The following is a 21466-nucleotide window of genomic DNA, read 5'->3' as shown; positions in this document are numbered from 1 at the left end:
CTCCTTTTGGCGTGCCATGTGTGGGTGGGTGAAGTGTTGTGAGCCAGCTGTGCTTGCGGGTGCTTCCTGCTTTGTGGTCTGTTGCAGGCTCAGTGTTCTCCTCTGAGTAGCTTGGCTGGCCAGGTCCTGGTGTGGGGTTGCGTGGGATATCCATGGGCTGTTGTAGGGTGTCGGTGTCGACGGCGTGGTGGTCCTCTACGGCATCACGGATGTGTTGTGTTCTGTTCTCTGCTGAAGGTGTTGTGTGCCCCTCTGCGATGTGAAGGGGAGGTGCGTCTTGACTTTGTGTTGACATATATGTTGGTGCATTGTGCTGGTTTGCATGCTGGCTGTATGCCAATGTACATTGTGACTGTTTGGGGGGTGCTGGATTCTTCTGCGGGTAAGTGTACATTTGGACTACATGATGGATGTGAGGTTGTAGGCGTACATTTCCATTTAACTGTTTCCGGCGCTGTCAGATGTAGTGGGCATGTTTCTGTGCATGTGTGGAGCCAGTTGTGTCCTCTATTCTGCAGTGTCGGCTATGCACGTTGTTCCATGTTGTGGTCAATGTGGCTGTGCTGTTCGTCTTATGTGTGTGTGCTGCAGTGTGCCAAGGGGATCTGGGACATGATCCTGGGTGTTTGTTGGTGTGCAGTGTGCTACGCCTCGTTGTGCATGTCTGTATTGTGCCCATCTTACCCCATCCCCCCAGGCCCTGTTCGTTGCACTCCCTGTTGATGTTATGTCAGGTCCTCTCGAGCTGTGTCCGTACTCCCTACTCCTTGCACCGTCTCCCCACTGATGACTGTGGCCTGGGTTTCCCCCAGCTCCTCCGGTGGCGCTGGACTGCCACCTCCTGTCGCTGTTGCTGCCTTCCTGTTGGCAGCGGGTTTGTGCATGGTTTAGGAAGTCACGTCATGCCGTCGCCTATTGGCCTCCTGGATTGGCCTCCTCGGCACTCTGACTGCAATCCAGATTATCTGCTAGTGGGTCAGTTGCTGGTAGTGTTCTGTCACCTCCGTGACGCTGGTCTTGTTTTCCTGCGGTCTGCACCCCGTCTTCCTCTCCTTCTTCTCCTTGGCCTTCCCCGTTGTTCCTTGCTGGTAGTCTGTTGGGGTTGTGGGGTTCAAGTTGGCCTCTACGCTGGGTCAGGGTGAATCCATGTTGCTATGTGCTTTGGCTTGTTTCTAGTGTCTTTTTTTCTGTAGAATTTTATGGTGCATTGTCCCGCCAGAAGTGTGGGATTTGCAGGCCTGTGGCTGCTTTTCGACCGCGTTTGTCTCATCGCATTTTTGTGGCGTTCACGTATCGCATTTTGGTGGTGTGGCGTTGATTTTCATGCGGACATTTGTTGCGTTATCTGGTGTCTATCGCATGCTACCGCTGCATTGTGAATTGCACATTGACGCAGGGTTATTTTCCCGCGATAGGCTGCGTTCAAAGTTGCGTTACGCTACTCTTGCGGTAGTTATCACACCTTCTTGTGAATATACCCCTTAGAGTAGCTATTAATACTATGCAAGCTGAGGTGCGCCTAGTATGTGTCCTAGTGTCCCAACAATTATCTATTAAAACCTGTAAAAGAATGAAAGATGACTTCAATTACTTACAGCGGGAATGCACCCTAGAGCTAATAATCCTTGGATGTCATATTTAGATACTTCTTAAACTACATTAAGCCATACGAATATGTGGAAGCTGCCAATTTCCTTTGTGGCTTTTAAGCCCTTGGCTAACCGAAGTATAAAAAGAATTTATAAATCTAGCGATGATGGTTCTAAGCGAGACTAAAATATATGGATGTGGATAAAATAAAATAAAACCTGTTGATAATACTAGATGTGTAAATATGAGGTTCTCTGGTAGGTTTGAACTTTCACTGTTAATTTCTTTTAAAAGGTGACAGATCAGAGATATGTTTGCTACATTCGGCTCTCTGAGTCTGCAGGTGTTTTTGTGCCTGGCCAGTTCATGCTGCAGTGGGAACCTCTGCGTTTATTCTATTATTTCATCTCCTGCCAGGCGTTTAAGGTCACATTTCTTGGTTGTTGTGCTACTGAAAGGACGCAGGAACCGCAAGGGCATGTGTAAGTGTGTGGGTTGTAAGGGGAGGTGTTGTACCTGTGAGGACCTGTGCGGGGACACAGCTGTGCGCCTCTGTGCGTGGGTGCAAGTTAAAATTAGAAACAGGCATTGTCACAGGAAATCAATCACCCTCACACCGCATTACTCTAGGCCGCGGTATATGTTGTCAGCAGTTCACAGTGAAACATAAAAGAGTGTGACTGCATGGGGTAAGGTGCCACGTGAAGTGTTAGAAGGAATGCTTTCACACGCACAGCATGCTGCAGAAATAACATCATTCATAATCTGAGGCCTGAATGGAAGGCATATGTGTGCGGCTTCATTTTTAAATTGTGCATTTATTCGCCTGTTTGTAAAGTTTAAAAAACATTTCAATATATAGAACATTTTTCAAATGTCCTTTCCCATTCATCCATCCATTCATCCAAACCCGGCACCCATTCATCCATACATCCACACCCCTACCTATACATCCAACGCCCCACCCTTCCATCCATCCAGCCCCCACCCATCCTTCCATCCATCCAACCCCCACCCATACTTCCATCCATTCATCCATTACCCATCCATCCATTCAACTGTCTATCCATTCTCCATCCATCCAACCCCCACCCTACGTCCATCCACCCACCCATCCATTCATCCCTCCAACCCACACCCATCTATCCACCCTGACCCATCCATCCATCCAACCAACTCATCCATCCATCCATCCATCCATCTCACCATCCAAATCCATCCATCCACCTTGTTATAGTGAACAAGTAATAGTGAATTCCCACGTGCTCTCCAAGCAGTGAGTAACACTGTGGTATCCACCCACTAATCTTTTGAATTCGAATTAAAAATATTTTTCCAGCCTGTGAATTTCTATAAAATGACAACAAATTGATGGATGAAAAAAAACTGGCATTAATCCCAGCCGCAGGCGATGGCTCAGGGGCCGCATTCCAGTCCACCGTTTTTTTAACATGCACCAAGGAGTTAAAGGAGGATAACAAAAAAACCGAGAAGAGTGATTTAAAGTGATAAAATTACACAACTTTTAGAGACTTTGCCTGTCCATAAATTTTAACTTTTTAAAAACACTGTATCTAACAACAAGTATTTACTTATTTATTTATTTAAGGTTTTATATAGCGCTAGCCAGACCCTGAGGTACCAGAGTCGAGAAGTAGCGTCTGGATTATTTAAAGAGATATTCCCCAGTGCATACACTGGAAGGCTGAACTCCTTTTATCTGATGCCATCAGGCTGAAAGGCGAGGCACTGTAATGTCATTAACATTGAGCGTCAAAGGTCACGTGGTGTCACTTCATGCAACGTAACAAAAGTCAGGCGCAAAGGACGCGTCGTGTTACTTCTGTTGCCCATCACGCTTAGGTGATTTGATGTCCCTGGAAAAGGGCTTAACTCGGTGCGACTCTTCCCTGGGAGCCATCGGAGCTGCCAGAAGGCCACATCTCACGTGCCGTATTCAACTAGTCCTCGCCTTGCAACCAGGGTTGCTTTGAATTATTGTAGACTTTTTTCCAACCAGTGCCAACAATCGTAGTGATGTTGGCTAAAAAACCTGGGCAGTGCTTAATTTGAGCCAGTGGCTTCCGGTGCTCGGCACTAGGAATTGATTGTCACCACCAGCACGTATGACAGCCCAATATATGGGTTACAGTTTGCCTGATAAGTAAAAACAACAGAGTTTAATAATTTAATCTACACTAAAAATTACTAATATCTGCCAACCAACCATTCTTATGGCTTTGGGAGCCTGTTGAATTGTCAAACTTGTAGGAGTGTGATGGTTAGTAGTTGTGTTGGTACTGTCATTGGCAGTGTGGCAGGGTAAATGGGTTATACAAACTGCAATGGCCCCCTGAAAAGGCCCCAAACATGTACTTTTTTTGTTTTATTTATTTTTTTACAAATTAAGCAGTACTAAAAAGCCAATACTGGCTGAAAGTATCACAATAGACAAGCAATGTATGATTTTAAGATGGAGAAAAAGGTGTGATGAACCTTGTCACATGTCTCATGAATGTGAGATGGAGATAAAAGGAGATGACCCTGGTTACATATCTCATGAAAGTGATATGGAGATAAAAGGTGTGATTACCCTGGTCACATGTCTCATGATTATGAAATGGAGAAAAAGGTGTGATGAACATGGTCACATGTCTCATGAATGTGAGATGGAGAACAAAGTGTGATCAACCTGGTTGCATGTCTCATGAATGTGAGATGGAGATAAAAGGTGTGATTACCGTGGTCACATATCTCATGATTATGAAATGGAAAAAAAAGGTATGATGAACCAGGTCACATGTGTCATGAATGTGAGATGGAGAAAAAGGAGTGATTAATCTGGTCACATGTCTTATTTCTTTACGGAGTTTTATATAGCGCAAACTTGACCCGAAGGTATCGGGTATCAGAGCGCTTTACATAGCACCAGTTGCCTTACATGAGGACACATTCATTTTTGTTAGGCACGGGGAGATTAAGTGATTTGTCCAGAATCATAGGATTTTCAGCGTCATTGCCAAGACTCGAACCCGGTTCCCCAGATTCGAGGTCGACCACCTTAGCCGTTAGGCCAACTCGTCTTCCCTGTCTTATGATTATGAGCTGGAGAAACAGGTGTGATGATCCTGGTCACATGTCTCATGAATGTGAGATGGCGATAAAAGGTGTGATGAACCTGGTCATGTGTCTCATGAATGTGAAGTGAAGAAAAATGTGTGATTACCATGGTCACATGCCTCATGATTATGAAATGGATATAAAGGTGTGATGAACATGGTCGCATGTCTCATGAATGTGAGATGGAGAAAAAGGTGTGATGAGCCTGGTTACATGTTTCATGAATGTGAGCTGGAGATAAAAGATGTGATAACCAAGGTCACATGTCTCATGAGGGAAACAACCTTTACAACGCAACTTTTACAACGAACTACCATTACAACGAAAGTTTTACAACGCAAAAACTTTTACAACGCATACCATTACAACGCAGGATTTTACAACGCAAGTACCTTTACAACGCATACCATTACAACGTAAGTATTGGTAAGTATATAAATATTTTTAAAATATTATATGTTTGGGTTTTTTGGAAAAGGGGTATTTTTAGGGTTCAGGGTCAGTTTTCAGTTTTTGGGTAAAGGGGTATTTTTAGGGTTCAGGGTCAGTTTTCGAGTAAAGGGGTATTTTTAGGGTTCAGGGTCAGTTTTCAGTTTTTGAGTAAAGGGGTATTTTTAGGGTTCAGGGTCAGTTTTCAGTTTTTGGGTAAAGGGGTATTTTTAGGGTTCAGGGTCAGTTTTCAGTTTTTGGGTAAAGGGGTATTTTTAGGGTTCAGGGTCAGTTTTCAGTTTTTGGGTAAAGGGGTATTTTTAGGGTTCAGGGTCAGTTTTCAGTTTTTGGGTAAAGGGGTATTTTTAGGGTTCAGGGTCAGTTTTGGGTTTTTGGGCAAAGGGGTATTTTTAGGGTTCAGGGACAGTTTTGGGTTTTTGGGGTACAGGGTTAATTTGTAAAAATAAAATAAAATTATATTTAAATTAAATTAATTAAATGTAATTAAATAAAAATTAATTATATTTTAATAATTTAAATTAATTTAAATTAAAAAAAATATTTTTAGGGTTCAGGGTCAGTTTTGGGTTTTTGGGATACAGGGTTAATTTGTAAAAATAAATTAAAATTATATTTAAATTAAATTATTTAATTAAAATAAATAAAATGTAATTATATTTTAATAATAATTAAAAATAATTTATATTAAAAAAAAATTATATACTTACCAATATTTACGTTGTAATGGTATGCGTTGTAAAGGTACTTGCGTTGTAAAATCCTGCGTTGTAATGGTATGCGTTGTAAAAGTTTTTGCGTTGTAAAAAATTTGTTGTAAGGGTAGTCGTTGTAAAAGTATGCGTTGTAACGTCATACATCCGTCTCATGAATGTGAGATGGAGATAAAAGGTGTGAAGAACAAGGTCACATGTCTCATGAATGTGAGATGGAGATAAAAGGTGTGATGAACAAGGTCACATGTCTCCTGAATGTGAGATGGAGATAAAAGGTTTGATTACCCTGGTCACATGTCTCATGATTATGAAATGGAGAAAAAGGTGTGATGAACCTGCTCACATGTCTCATGAATGTGAGATGGAGATAAAAGCTGTGATCACCCTGGTCACGTCTCATGAATGTGAGATGGAGATAAAAGGTGTGATTACCCTGGTCACATGTCTCATGAATGTGAGATGGAGAAAAAGGTGTGATGACCTGGTCACATGTCTCCAGAATATGAGCTGAAGAAAAATGTATGATGAACCTGGTCACATGTCTAATTATTGTGAGTTGGAGAAAAAGGTGTGATGAATCTGGTCACATGTCTCATGAATGTGAGATGGAGATGAAACATTTGATTACCCTGGTCACATATCTTATGATTATGAGATGGAGAAAAAGGTGTGCTGGATCTGGTCACATGTCTCATGAATGTGAGATGGAGATAAAAGGTGTGATTACCCTGGTCACATGTCTCATGATTATGAGATGGAGAAAAAGGTGTGATGGACCTAGTCACCTGTCTCATGAATGTGAGCTGGAGAAAAAGGTGTGATGAACCTGGTCACATGTCTCATAAATGTGCGATGGAGAAAAACTTGAGATGAACATGGTTGCATGTCTCATGAATGTGAGATGGAGATAAAAGGTGTGATGCCCCTGGGCACGTGTCTCATGAATCTGAACTGGAGGAAAAAGGAGTGATGAACCTGGTTACGGCTCATGAATGTGAGATGGAGAAAAAGGTGAGATGAACCTGGTCACATGTCTCATGAATGTGAACTGGAGAAAAGGGTAAGATGAAACTGGTCACATGTCTCATGAATGTGAGACGTAGATAAAAGTTGTAATTACCCTGGTCACGTGTCTCATGATTATGAGATGGAGAAAAAGGTGTAAACATGGTCACATGTCTCATGAATGTGAGATGGAGAAAAATGTGTGGTGAACCTGGTCATATGCGATACAAAAGGGGATGATGGACGGAGCGTTTGAGCAAATCAAACACTCACCCCCAGTCAACTGATCTGGGTTTAATCCATCACCATTCTTTAGCTCACTCAGCCACCCCAGTTCAGACATGGCTATATGCAAATCAGTCATATGTCTCATGAATGTGAGATGGAGAAAAAGATGTGATGAACCTGGTTGGATGGCTAATGAATGTGAGTTGGAAATAAAAGGTGTGATGACCCTGGTCACGTGTCACATGAATCTGAACTGGAGGAAAAAGGAGTGATGAACCTGGTTACGTCTCATGATTATGAGTTGGAGAAAAAGGTGTGATGAATCTGGCCACGTGTCTCATGAATGTGAGATGGGGAGAAAAGGTGCGATGACCCATGTCACATCTCATGAATGTGAGATGGAGATAAAAGGTGTGATGAACCTGGTTGGATGGCTAATGAATGTGAGTTGGAGATAAAAGGCGTGATGACCCTGGTCACATGTCTCATGAATGTGAGATCGAGATAAACGTGTGATGAACCTGGTCACATGTCTCATAAATGTGCGATGGAGAAAAAGGTGAGATGAACATGGTCGCATGTCTCATGAATGTGAGATGGAGATAAAAGGTGTGATGCTCCTTGTCACGTGTCTCATGAATCTGAACTGGAGGAAAAAGGAGTGATGAACCTGATTACGTCTCATGAATGTGAGATGGAGAAAAAGGTGTGTTGAACCTGGTCACATGTCTCATGAATCTGAACTGGAGAAAAAGGTAAGATGAAACTGGTCACATGTCTCACGAATGTGAGACGGAGATAAAAGGTGTAATTACCCTGGTCACATGTCTCATGATTATGAGATGGAGAAAAAAGTGTATACATGGTTACATGTCTCATGAATGTGATATGGAGAAAATGGTGTGCTGAACCTGGCCACGTGTCTCATGAATGTGATATGGAGATAAAAGGTGCGATGACCCTGGTCACATCTCATGATTGTGAGAAGGAGATAAAAGGTGTGATTAACCTGGTCACGTGTCTCATGATTGTGAGATGGAGAAAAATGTGTGGTGAATCTGGTCACGTGTCTCATGAATGTGAGATGGAGAGAAAAGGAGCGATGACGCTGGTCACATCTCATGAATGTGAGATGAAGAAAAATGTGTGATTACCCTGGTCACATGCCTCATGATTATGAAATGGAGAAAAAGGTGTGATGAACCTGCTCACATGTCTCATGAATGTGAGATGGAGATAAAAGCTGTGATGACCCTGGCCACGTCTCATGAATGTGAGATGGAGAAAAAGGTGTGATGAACCTGGCTATGTTTCTCTTCAATGTGAGATGGAGATAAAGGTGTGATGAACCTGGTCGCATGTCTCATGAATGTGAGCTGTAGAAAAATGTATGATGAACCTGGTCGCATGTCTCATTATTGTGAGTTGGAGAAAAAGATTTGATGAATCTGGTCACATATCTCATGAATGTGAGATGGACATAAAACATGTGATTACCCTGGTCACATGTCTTATGATTATGAGATGGAGACAAAGGTATGATGGACCTGGTCACATGTCTCATGAATGTGAGCTGGAGAAAAAGGTGTGATGAACCTGGTCACATGTCTCATGAATGTGCGATGGAGAAAAAGGTGAGATGAACATGGTTGCATGTCTCATGAATGTGAGATGGAGATAAAAGGTGTGATGCCCCTGGTCACGTATCTCATGAATCTGAACTGGAGGAAAAAGGAGTGATGAACCTGATTACGTCTCATGAATGTGAGATGGAGAAAAAGGTGAGATGAACCTGGTCACATGTCTCATGAATCTGAACTGGAGAAAAAGGTAAGATGAAACTGGTCACATGTCTCACGAATGTGAGACGGAGATAAAAGGTGTAATTACCCTGGTCACATGCCTCATGAATATGAGATGGAGAAAAAAGTGTATACATGGTCACATGTCTCATGAATGTGAGATGGAGAAAATGGTGTGATGAACCTGGTCACATGTCTCATGAATGTGAGCTAGGGAAAAGGGTGTGATGAACCTGGCCACGTGTCTCATGAATGTGAGATGAACATAAAAGGTGCGATGACCCTGGTCACATCTCATGAATGTGAGATGGAGATAAAAGGTGTGATGAACCTGGTCACGTGTCTCATGATTGTGAGATGGAGAAAAATGTGTGATGAACCTGGTCATATGTCTCATGAATGTGAGATGGATAAAAAGGTGTGATGAACCTGGTCACATGGCTAATGAATGTGAGTTGGAGATAAAAGGCGTGATGACCCTGGTCACATGTCTCATGAATGTGAGATCGAGAAAAACATGTGATGAATCTGGTTACATGTCTCATGAATGTGAGATGGAGATAAAAGGTGTGATTACCCTGGTCACATGTCTCATGATTATGCGATGGAGAAAAAGGTGCGATGAACCTGATCACATGTCTCATGAATGTGAGATGGAGAAAAAGGTGTGATGGACCTGGTCACATGTCTCCAGAATATGAGCTAAAGAAAAATGTATGATGAACCTGGTCGCATGTCTAATTATTGTGAGTTGGAGAAAAAGGTGTGATGAATCTGGTCACATGTCTCATGAATGTGAGCTAGAGACAACGGTGTGATGAACCTGGTCACATGTCTCATAAATGTGCGATGGAGAAAAAGGTGAGATGAACCTGTCCACGTGTCTCATAATGTGAGATGGAGATGAAGCATGTGATTACCCTGGTCACATATCTTATGATTATGAGATGGAGAAAAAGGTGTTATGGATCTGGTCACATGTCTCATGAATGTGAGCTAGAGAAAATGGTGTGATGAACCTGGTCACATGTCTCATAAATGTGCGATGGAGAAAAAGGTGAGATGAACATGGTTGCATGTCTCATGAATGTGAGATGTAGATAAAAGGTGTGATGCCCCTGGTCACGTGTCTCATGAATCTGAACTGGAGGAAAAAGGAGTGATGAACCTGGTTACGGCTCATGAATGTGAGATGAAGAAAAAGGTGAGATGAATCTGGTCACATGTCTCATGAATGTGAACTGGAGAAAAAGGTAAGATGAAACTAGTCACATGTCTCAAGAATGTGAGACGGAGATAAAAGATGTAATTACCCTGGTCACATGTCTCATGATTATGAACTGGAGAAAAAGGTGTGATGAATCTGGCCACGTGTCTCATGAATGTGAGATGGAGATAAAAGGTGCGATGACCCTGGTCACATCTCATGAATGTAAGATGGAGATAAAAGGTGTGATAAACTTGGTCTGATGGCTAATGAATGTGAGTTGGAGATAAAAGGTGTGATGTATGTGGTCACATGTCTCATGAATGTGAGATCGAGATAAACGTGTGATGAATCTGGTTACATGTCTCATGAATGTGAGATGGAGATAAAAGGTGTGATTATCCTGGTCACATGTCTCATGATTATGAGATGGAGAAAAAGGTGTGATGAACCTGTCCACGTGTCTCATAATGTGAGATAGAGATAAAATGTGTGATGACCCTGGTCACGTCTTATGAATGTGAGATGGAGAAAAATGTGTGATGAACCTCATCACATGTCACATGATTATGAGATGGAGAAACAGGTGTGATGAGCCTGGTCAGATGTCTCATGAATGTTGGAGAAAAAGGTGTGATGAACCTGGTCACATGTCTCCAGAATATGAGCTGGAAACAAAAGTATGATGAACTTAGTCGCATGCCTAATATTTGGGAATTGGAGAAACTCATTTTTGTGAATTGGAGAAAAGGGTGTGATGAATCTGGTCACATGTCTCATGAATGTGAGATGGAGATAAAAGGTGTGATTACCCTGGTCACATGTCTCATGATTATGAGCTGGAGAAAAAGGTGTGATGAACCTGGTCACATGTCTCATAAATTTTCGATTGAGAAAAAGGTGAGATGAACATGGTTGCATGTCTCATGAATGTGAGATGGAGATAAAAGGTGTGATGCCCCTGGTCACGTGTCTCATGAATCTGAACTGGAGGAAAAAGGAGTGATGAACCTGGTTACGGCTCATGAATGTGAGATGGAGAAAAAGGTGAGATGAACCTGGTCACATGTCTCATGAATCTGAACTGGAGAAAAAGGTAAGATGAAACTGGTCACATGTCTCAAAAATGTGAGACGGAGCTAAAAGGTGTAATTACCCTGGTCACATGTCTCATGATTATGAGATGGAGAAAAAAGTGTATACATGGTTACATGTCTCATGAATGTGATATGGAGAAAATGGTGTGCTGAACCTGGCCAAGTGTCTCATGAATGTGATATGGAGATAAAAGGTGCGATGACCCTGGTCACATCTCATGATTGTGAGAAGGAGATAAAAGGTGTGATTAACCTGGTCACGTGTCTCATGATTGTGAGATGGAGAAAAATGTGTGGTGAATCTGGTCACGTGTCTCATGAATGTGAGATGGAGAGAAAAGGAGCGATGACGCTGGTCACATCTCATGAATGTGAGATGAAGAAAAATGTGTGATTACCCTGGTCACATGCCTCATGATTATGAAATGGAGAAAAAGGTGTGATGAACCTGCTCACATGTCTCATGAATGTGAGATGGAGATAAAAGCTGTGATGACCCTGGCCACGTCTCATGAATGTGAGATGGAGAAAAAGGTGTGATGAACCTGGCTATGTTTCTCTTCAATGTGAGATGGAGATAAAGGTGTGATGAACCTTGTCACATGTCTCATGAATGTGAGCTGGAGAAAAATGTATGATGAACCTGGTCACATATCTCATGAATGTGAGATGGAGAAAAAACATGTGATTACCCTGGTCACATGTCTCATTATTGTGAGTTGGAGAAAAAGATTTGATGAATCTGGTCACATATCTCATGAATGTGAGATGGAGATAAAACATGTGATTACCCTGGTCACATGTCTTATGATTATGAGATGGAGAAAAAGGTATGATGGACCTGGTCACATGTCTCATGAATGTGAGCTGGAGAAAAAGGTGTGATGAACCTGGTCACATGTCTCATAAATGTGCGATGGAGAAAAAGGTGAGATGAACATGGTTGCATGTCTCATGAATGTGAGATGGAGATAAAAGGTGTGATGCCACTGGTCACGTATCTCATGAATCTGAACTGGAGGAAAAAGGAGTGATGAACCTGATTACGTCTCATGAATGTGAGATGGAGAAAAAGGTGAGATGAACCTGGTCACATGTCTCATGAATCTGAACTGGAGAAAAAGGTAAGATGAAACTGGTCACATGTCTCACGAATGTGAGACGGAGATAAAAGGTGTAATTACCCTGGTCACATGTCTCATGAATATGAGATGGAGAAAAAAGTGTATACATGGTCACATGTCTCATGAATGTGAGCTAGGGAAAAGGGTGTGATGAACCTGGCCACGTGTCTCATGAATGTGAGATGAACATAAAAGGTGCGATGACCCTGGTCACATCTCATGAATGTGAGATGGAGATAAAAGGTGTGATGAACCTGGTCACGTGTCTCATGATTGTGAGATGGAGAAAAATGTGTGATGAACCTGGTCATATGTCTCATGAATCTGAACTGGAGAAAAAGGTAAGATGAAACTGGTCACATGTCTCAAAAATGTGAGACGGAGCTAAAAGGTGTAATTACCCTGGTCACATGTCTCATGATTATGAACTGGAGAAAAAGGTGTGATGAATCTGGCCACGTGTCTCATGAATGTGAGATGGAGATAAAAGGTGTGATGCTCCTTGTCACGTGTCTCATGAATCTGAACTGGAGGAAAAAGGAGTGATGAACCTGATTACGTCTCATGAATGTGAGATGGAGAAAAAGGTGTGTTGAACCTGGTCACATGTCTCATGAATCTGAACTGGAGAAAAAGGTAAGATGAAACTGGTCACATGTCTCACGAATGTGAGACGGAGATAAAAGGTGTAATTACCCTGGTCACATGTCTCATGATTATGAGATGGAGAAAAAAGTGTATACATGGTTACATGTCTCATGAATGTGATATGGAGAAAATGGTGTGATGAACCTGGCCACGTGTCTCATGAATGTGATATGGAGATAAAAGGTGCGATGACCCTGGTCACATCTCATGATTGTGAGAAGGAGATAAAAGGTGTGATTAACCTGGTCACGTGTCTCATGATTGTGAGATGGAGAAAAATGTGTGGTGAATCTGGTCACGTGTCTCATGAATGTGAGATGGAGATAAAAGGTTCGATGACCCTGGTCACATCTCATGAATGTGAGATGGAGATTAAAGGTGTGATGACCCTGGTCACATTTCTCATGAATGCGAGATGGAGATAAAAGGTGTGATGACCCTGGTCACATATCTCATGATTATGAGATGGAAAAAAAGGTGTGATGAACCTGGTCACATGTCTCATGAATGTGAGATGGCGAAAAAGGTGTGGTGACCCTGGTCAGATGTAAAGACAGAAAAGGGAGGAAGAAGGAATAAGCAAAAGATAGGAAAACAGCAGCCAAGTTAGAAAGCAGGACGCCAAAAAGAACCTGTAAGAGTGGAATAAAAATACATCAGTGTTGGATGGTGGAAGAAAGAGGGATGTGAAAATATCTTGGGCTTCAGCTGTGCCTGCATCCGGTAGCCAAGGCAACAGGCTCCTAAACAAACACTGGACCCTTTAGAAATTGTGCACAGGGGCGAACAGCCTCGCGATCTTCTCAGCCATTCTTGTTAGGCCCTGTGAGCTTTTGGCATCCAGGAGAAATGAGTAAAGCAGATAAGAGTAGTAATACCGCATGAGTAGCATCCTCTGGCAGGAAGCATATAGCCTATCACTCCCCTTCGAACCATGGCCTCTCACACTTATTCCATCTGTCACCTGATCTATTCAAAGCTGTATTAGACTAGCGTCCAACGAGGGTTTGAAGCTGAGGCTGGAATCAGCGTGGAAGCCCCGTGAGTTTTTATTTGGCACTAGTGAAACAGAAACCGTGGCACCCCTCCTTAAGACTGTGTAAACTCACACCTTCTGCTCACGCTTGGATCTTCAACGAGTTTACAGGGCTGTGGTGAGTGATCTTCAAATGACCGCGTGAAATGTTGGATTTCTTCTACAACCTGGAATAAGGCAACACCTGGTTACATGTATGTAAAGGTGCATTTATCCATATAGTGCTGCTGCTCATTTCCAAGTGTGCAATTTCGGCAGATGTAGGAACGAGAGCCCGAGGACATGAGAAATTCAACCAAGGACACATAGGGCCAGATGTAGGTAATCCCAGATTACCGATTCTTAAATACCAAATCATACCGATTCGGTATTTAAGAAGAGGCCCATAGGAATGAATGTCAATTACCGAATCGGTAAATACCGATTCGGTAAAAGGGGGAAACATTGAAGGGTGGCAGGGTGTCACTTTGACACCCTGTTGCACCCCTCAAATTGTGTATGGGTGCACATGTTGCAGACATACATGCACTAAGGGCATGTGTGTCTGCAACATGGCACTGTTTAAAAAGCAAAAAAAAATGCTTTTTCAAGGGTTTTCATTATTTACCACCAACTTCTAGTTGGTGGTAAATAACGAATCCTTAACTGAGGAATGCACTAACTTGAGTGCATCCTACATCCTGGATTCGGTAATTTATCAAATCGGTATGTTATGAATTTGGGGCCAGATGTAGGTAGCCAAATACCGGTCGGTAACGGCCGAATTCGGCCGTTACCGACCGGTATTTGGCTATTGAGATGTAGGGGCACGGAAACAGGGCAAATCGGTAATTTTACCGATTCGGTAAATATACCGGTCGGTAAATTTACCGACCGGTATATTTACCGAATCGGTAAAATTGATATGTAGGTGGGACTCTTCTGAGTCCCACAAGGCCTACAAAATCGGTATTTTACCATCAAATTCAATTTGATGGTAAAATACCGATTCAGGTGTGCATGCACATGTGTGCATGCACACCTGTGCCATATGACAGGCAGGCAGGTATGCCTGCCACATGGCCCCCGAACCTTTTTTGGGGGTGCTAGAGGGTGTCAAAGTGACACCCCCTGCACCCATGTCAAAATCGGTATTTACCGAATCGGTAAATACCGACCGGTAATGCCCCATTCATTCCTATGGGCTTCAAAGCCCATAGGAATGAATGGAGCATTACCGGTCGGTATTTACCGATTCGGTAAATACAGATATTTACCGAATCGGTAAAAAACACATCTGGATGGACCTACATGTCCACCCTTCATATTTACCGATTCTTAATTACCGAATCGGTAAAATTCGGTAATTAAGAATCGGTAAATATTTTTTACCTACATCTGGCCCTAGGGGCCCGATGTAGGTAGCCCTTTACCGATCGGAATCGGCCGAAAATACCGATTTTTGGCCGTTTCCGATCGGTAAAGGGCTATCGAGATGTAGGGGCACATTTTCGGTAATTTTACCGAATCGTTATCATTTCCGAATCGGTAAAGTTACCCAATCGGTAATATTTACCGATTCGGTAATGATGATGATTCGGTAGAACTACCGAAAATGCAATGTAGGTAGCCAATGTTCCATCAGCACATGGCCTACAGAATCGGTATTTTACCATGGAATACAAATCCATGGTAAAAAACCGATTCCTGTGTACATGCACATCTGTGCATGTACACATGTGCCATGTGACAGACAGACGTGCCCTTAGGGCATGTCTGTGTGCCACATTGCACACATGCCCGTTTTGGGGGTGCTAGAGGGTGTCAAAGTGACACCCCCTGCACCCTTGTGAATTCTTTAATTACCGATTCGGTAAATACCGAATCGGTAATGCCTAATCATTCCTATGGGCTTCAAAGCCCATAGGAATGAATGGGCATTACCGATTCGGTATTTACCGAATCGGTAATTAAAGAATTGTTAAGGATTCGGTAACGAATCCAGATGTTGGGACCTACATCCCATTTACCGATTTTTGAATACCGAATCGGTAGGATTCGGTATTTCAAAATCGGTAAATGGGATTTACCTACATCGGGCCCCTAGTATTTTACCGAATCCTTAAATTACCGATTCTGTAATTTTACATGCCCCTACATACCAATGTCCAAATACCGGTCGGAAACGGCCGAAAATTGGTATTTTCGGCCGTTTCCGACCGGTATTTGGACACCTACATCTGGCCCCAAATCCTTAAAAAATGCCACCTACATCTCAAAAACCCAATACCGGTCGGTAACGGTTACCGACCGGTATTGGGCGACCTACATCTGGCCCATAATGCGGCAAATGCAGAATTCAGCGGAACAGGATGCTTGCCGCTTTTCTGGTGCACCCTAAATGAAAATCAGGGCCGTTGGGATTATGCGGCAGGGAAGGACCCCCTTATGAAATGGGGTTAACTAAATGATGCTGGAAGAAGAGGCTAATAATGCGGCGTAATGAGCTACGTTTTGTGAGGTACTGGTTCACTATTTTGTTACTCCTGGTAGCACTATCTGGGCAACCATTTCACCCAATTGGTACCAGTTCAACATTTAAATACAGCAATAAGCAACTGAAAGATGACCGGACAACTTGTGTGGTGGTCCTTCCAGTGAGTGGGCATTCACGTCGCCGAATATTTATCCGTTTGTGCTAGAAATTAAAAAAAAGTGTGGTAAAATCGGCAGATGATGGAACAAATTACGGATTATGTGGCAGATCCATAATTATGCGGAAAACGTTGCATCCGCAGAATCGCATAATTCCAGTGGCCCTGCTGAAAATCCATCTCAGGAGACAGCAGTTCACATTGTCACTCGGTGAAGATGTGAAAATAAATGCAACAGTCTCGTGGCCGCGGTTTCACTCAAGTTTCGAGTCGAAGGATAAGGTTCTGCACTTGGAGGTTCCTGTCGCAGCGCATCAGCGGCCGGGCATCAGTATCGAGCGGTGTCCAGGTGGCCGAGCACTGCCCCTCCTCTGGCGCAGTCTGAACCACCGCTAAAGTTCACTGGGCCCAGTTGGCCATATGAAAATGGGAAACGCGCAGTGGGAGGGCCCCGGTGCGCGGGCTCTCAGCTTCGACCCATGTCCACAGCAAGATGCGGCAGGGGTCACAGCAGGTGCCTTTGCGTTTCAAAGGTTAAATGCGCATTAAAGTCGCTGCGCCTGGCCCTTTTACCTTCAAATAACAAAAGGCTTTTTTTAAACGTCTCCCATCTGGTTTACTCTCTTCACCTTGTGCTGGAAGGCGGAATCAGTGACCTTTCTGATTGCATATGACTCTGCCTCCTTGTCAGCACGGATAAGGGGTTTTTGTAATAAAACATGACCCAAGCGGCTGGTGACACATGCATGTCCCAGATTCGTGGTCTTTTCGAGGGACTCGCGTCTTCAGCCTTCCAGGGCCGCGCTCCACAGCCCCTCCCCCGCAACCACCGAGCCCCCTGGGGATCGGTGGGGAAATATTCAGCCCTTGTGTTACAGAGCTAACGAACTGGTGTGTAATATTATTTATGTAGTGCCTAGAAGACAAGATTATAGGGGCAGATTTACAATAACTGGTGCATCCCTGCATATCAGCAGGGATGCGCCAGTTATTCTGCGTCACCGCTCCACCATCATTTACAATGTGGCTCACCACGGGGCACAAATGGACAGATGCGTGACGCATCTGCTGCCGTAAAGGCTGCGTATTGCTGGACGCAGCTCCAGCAAGGCTCGGAGTACCCTATCTTTAAAATGCTGCGTCAATCCTTACGTCTGCTTCAAGCAGGCGCAGGGTTTTGACTCAGCATGGCCTTAAAAGTGGCTAAGTGAAATCTTGTAGATTTCACTCAGCCACTTTTAGAAGGCGTTCTTGCGCCGGAACACCCCCCCATGCGCCGGAACGCCTACATGTGGCTCAGGGCCTTACAACGTGACGCATCTCCCAGAAGCGCCACGTTGTAAGTACCCAGCACCATGGCGCTGTCTTTGCGCCGCCGCTGCGTCACAAAAGTGACGCAATGGCGGCGTAAAAGAGGCGCAAGGGGCTTGTAAATCTGCCCCTTAGTGTCTAGACAAGATGGTCTAGATTGTTACTTTTCCGGTGGATTGCCTTTATGAGACCATCAAGTTAAGTATTTCACTATACTACCCCCTCCCCGACCAGCCCGCCCAACCCCCCCTCCTCCAATCACTCCCTTCCGCCCAGCGCCCTGAGACCCTCACCGGTGAGTAGTTGCGCTTTACCAACTCCTGATTGATTGAGTGCTTAATTTGTACCGGTGGTTCAATATGCTGGCCCCCAGGACTAATTTTTGGAGACCAGGACTTATTTTTCATCATCAGAATTTGATCCAGAACAAGAGAGAGAAAGGGAAAAAAAGGTTTGAAGAGAAAGGTAAAAAACCAGAGTGAAAGGCGGAAGCAGAGAATAAACAAAAACATAACCTGGCAAAGTGAGATACAAAGATTGGAAGTGAATTGTTCTGGAAGAAAGAGGCGTGAGGAGGAATCAAGACAAAGCAACCTGGATATCTGGCAACGCCAAAGGCTTGAAACTCAGAAAACATGTGTGCCCCTTTATAATTTGTTGCAAATTAAGCACTGGACTAACTGTAACAGCGGGCCTCAAACTACCACCAGACAAAATGACGCTGTGGAAAGTTCATTTGTATCATGATATAGGCATTTGTTTTTCATTTGTATTTTATTGCATTTATATAATGCTTTCCCTATTAAAAGAAAAGGCTTTGAGGTGTGCCTTTAGTTCTGTGGCATGAGCTTATGAAATAATTTTATTTCGCTAGTCTACCTACATCCATTGAATATTTAGAGAGATTTGAAATTTCCCAAAAATAGTGCAAGGGGCTAAGTTACTATTCCTGGTGGCCCCCTGCCCTGGGAACCGCACCCAAGCCAACGGACCATGCACGCAACCTGGGCTTCATCCTGGACTCCTCCCTCACGATGACCAAACAAGTCAACGCCGTCTCGTCATCCTGCTTCAACACCCTGCGCATACTCCGAAAGATCTTCCGATGGATCCCCACCGAAACCAGGAAGATGGTCACCCAGGCCCTCGTCACCAGCCGACTGGACTACGGGAACACCCTCTACGCCGGAACCACAGCCAAACTACAGAAAAGACTCCAGCGCATACAGAACGCTTCTGCACGACTCATCCTGGACATCCCTCGTCACAGCCACATCTCTGCCCATCTGAAAGACCTGCACTGGCTCCCCGTCAGCAAGAGGATCACGTTCAGACTCCTCACCCACGTACACAAGGCTCTTCACGACATGGGCCAGAGATACCTCAACAGCCGCCTCACATTCTAGACACCCACCCGCCAGCTCCGTTCCGCCAGCCTCGCCCTCGCCGCCGTCCCACGAATTCGCAGATCCACCGCCGGAGGAAGATCCTTCTCCTACCTGGCGGCCAAGACATGGAACTCCCTCCCCACCCACCTACGGATGGCCCAAGACCATCTCTCCTTCAGGAAACAACTCAAGACCTGGCTGTTCGAGCAGTAGCGAAACCCTCCCCCCCCCCCAGCGCCTTGAGACCCTAGCGGGTGAGTAGCGCGCTTTACAAATTTGCTTGATTGATTGATTGATTGACTCCAGTCCCCGAATACTTGGTGAAAGATTACCATTTCTCAAATATTGTAATTGATCATACCAGGGAAACCATGTTGTACTGTAATGGTAGAAAACAATTCTTTAATTTCCAGTGACAGGATGGCAATGCCTGATGTCCCCCCCACACCCCCCCCCCCCTTCCCAGCTGCAATAATAAAATCTGTTGAGGAGCTGAGTGGGAAAGACTCAGAGGCACTGCTAGGTAACAAGTGAATGAATGCTAATTGAATATTTTAATAATGAATTGCGTCTGGGATTCTATCTTTGAGAGTGTGAGGTTTAGTAAATTATCTCTTACTGTGAATGAAGAATTTATTTTTTAGATGTAATTTGAAGTATTTATTGTTCAGCTTTTCACAGTCCATGATATAAAGATAGATATGTTAGCCTACAGTAAAGTTATATGACATACATTGAACTCAGCACAGGAAGGGTGTGGACAGGGCAGTTGGAACTCAGAAAGAGAATAAAGATTGCAAAAAGGCATGTACATGCTGAGGAGAGAAGAAAGATGCAATGGCTCACACACAGTTGAAAACACTGTATAAGTATTAAAACAAGAGACAATAGAGAAGGAAAAGTCAACAAAGGTGCTTTCCAGGAGAAAAATGGTAGTTTATCAGAGTTTGAACCCAGATTTCCTTTAACGAGGAAGGAAGGGCACAGATCTAGATGAGAAAATAGTCAAAATAAGAATCTTGGTGCATTAAAAGTAAAAAAAGGGCAAATTTTGCTTTGCCGTCATTACATAGGCATTTGCGGCAAGCACGAACAACAGATTCAGTGTGAGAAGAAATGTAAGAGGTCAAGGATTATTCCTCAATTGTGGTCTGAGAGGGAGTAGAGAAAGGATGAATGATATATATGAAGGGGAGACAAGAATGTAGGGAGGAATCGGGGAAAACCAGAATCTTGATTAGTTGAGCACGATGACGAGAGTTCTGACACACCCCGACTTGAATATGATAAAGACAAGATGAGGTAAACTCATGAATTTGACAGAAGAACAGAAAAAGAATAGAAACATCACCAGAGGTGCAGTAGTAGGCATAACTTGAGGAGTGGCTTAGTTGCAACACAGTAGATTGATAAGAGTAGTGTGTGGAGCACAGATCCTTGAGTAATACCAAAGGGAAGGAGTAGTATCAAACCAAATAGGTGCAGTGAGAAGGAAAAGATGATAGTTTAGTAACTGATATCGTTGAAACAGCAAGCAAAGACACGGCACGGAGACGGATAACACATGTAAAGTCTGAATTATGGTTCTGACACAAACGGGAAAAAACAAGGAAATTTGCTAGGTATAGTTCGCAGTGCAAACCATAACTTGAACGTTTTCCCTGCACTGCAAATGGCATCACACATTATATTAATGATGACATAATACATGCCAATATTTATTACACCGTTTGTGGCATCCATTCCAACTCATAAGTCCATCTTCAGTAATAGGGAACCAAATCTGTACCATATTATAAAAATTCATGCATCTATTTCCAATTATCTTATAAAATCAAATACACATTTGTTATTCATTTCACAATTCATAGGACACATCAAATTCAGAAAATATGCATTTAAAACCTTAACCCATACTTACATTCATACACAATATACATTGTCTCCGGTGGAGGATATCTTCTCCCACCACGGAGGACCCTAATTCAACCTTCAAGTGAGTCTACAATATTAAGTCTTAAGGATCCCTTTTTCTCCCAGCCATTTCTCTGTATGATCGATTATGCTCTCATATTTTCTTACCTGATCACGTGATCTCTGCCTCAAATCATTTG

This window comes from Lissotriton helveticus, chromosome 2_1 (assembly GCF_964261635.1).
Source record: "Lissotriton helveticus chromosome 2_1, aLisHel1.1, whole genome shotgun sequence".
NCBI classification, from domain to species: domain Eukaryota; kingdom Metazoa; phylum Chordata; class Amphibia; order Caudata; family Salamandridae; genus Lissotriton; species Lissotriton helveticus.
This window is presented reverse-complemented; position numbering follows the sequence as displayed.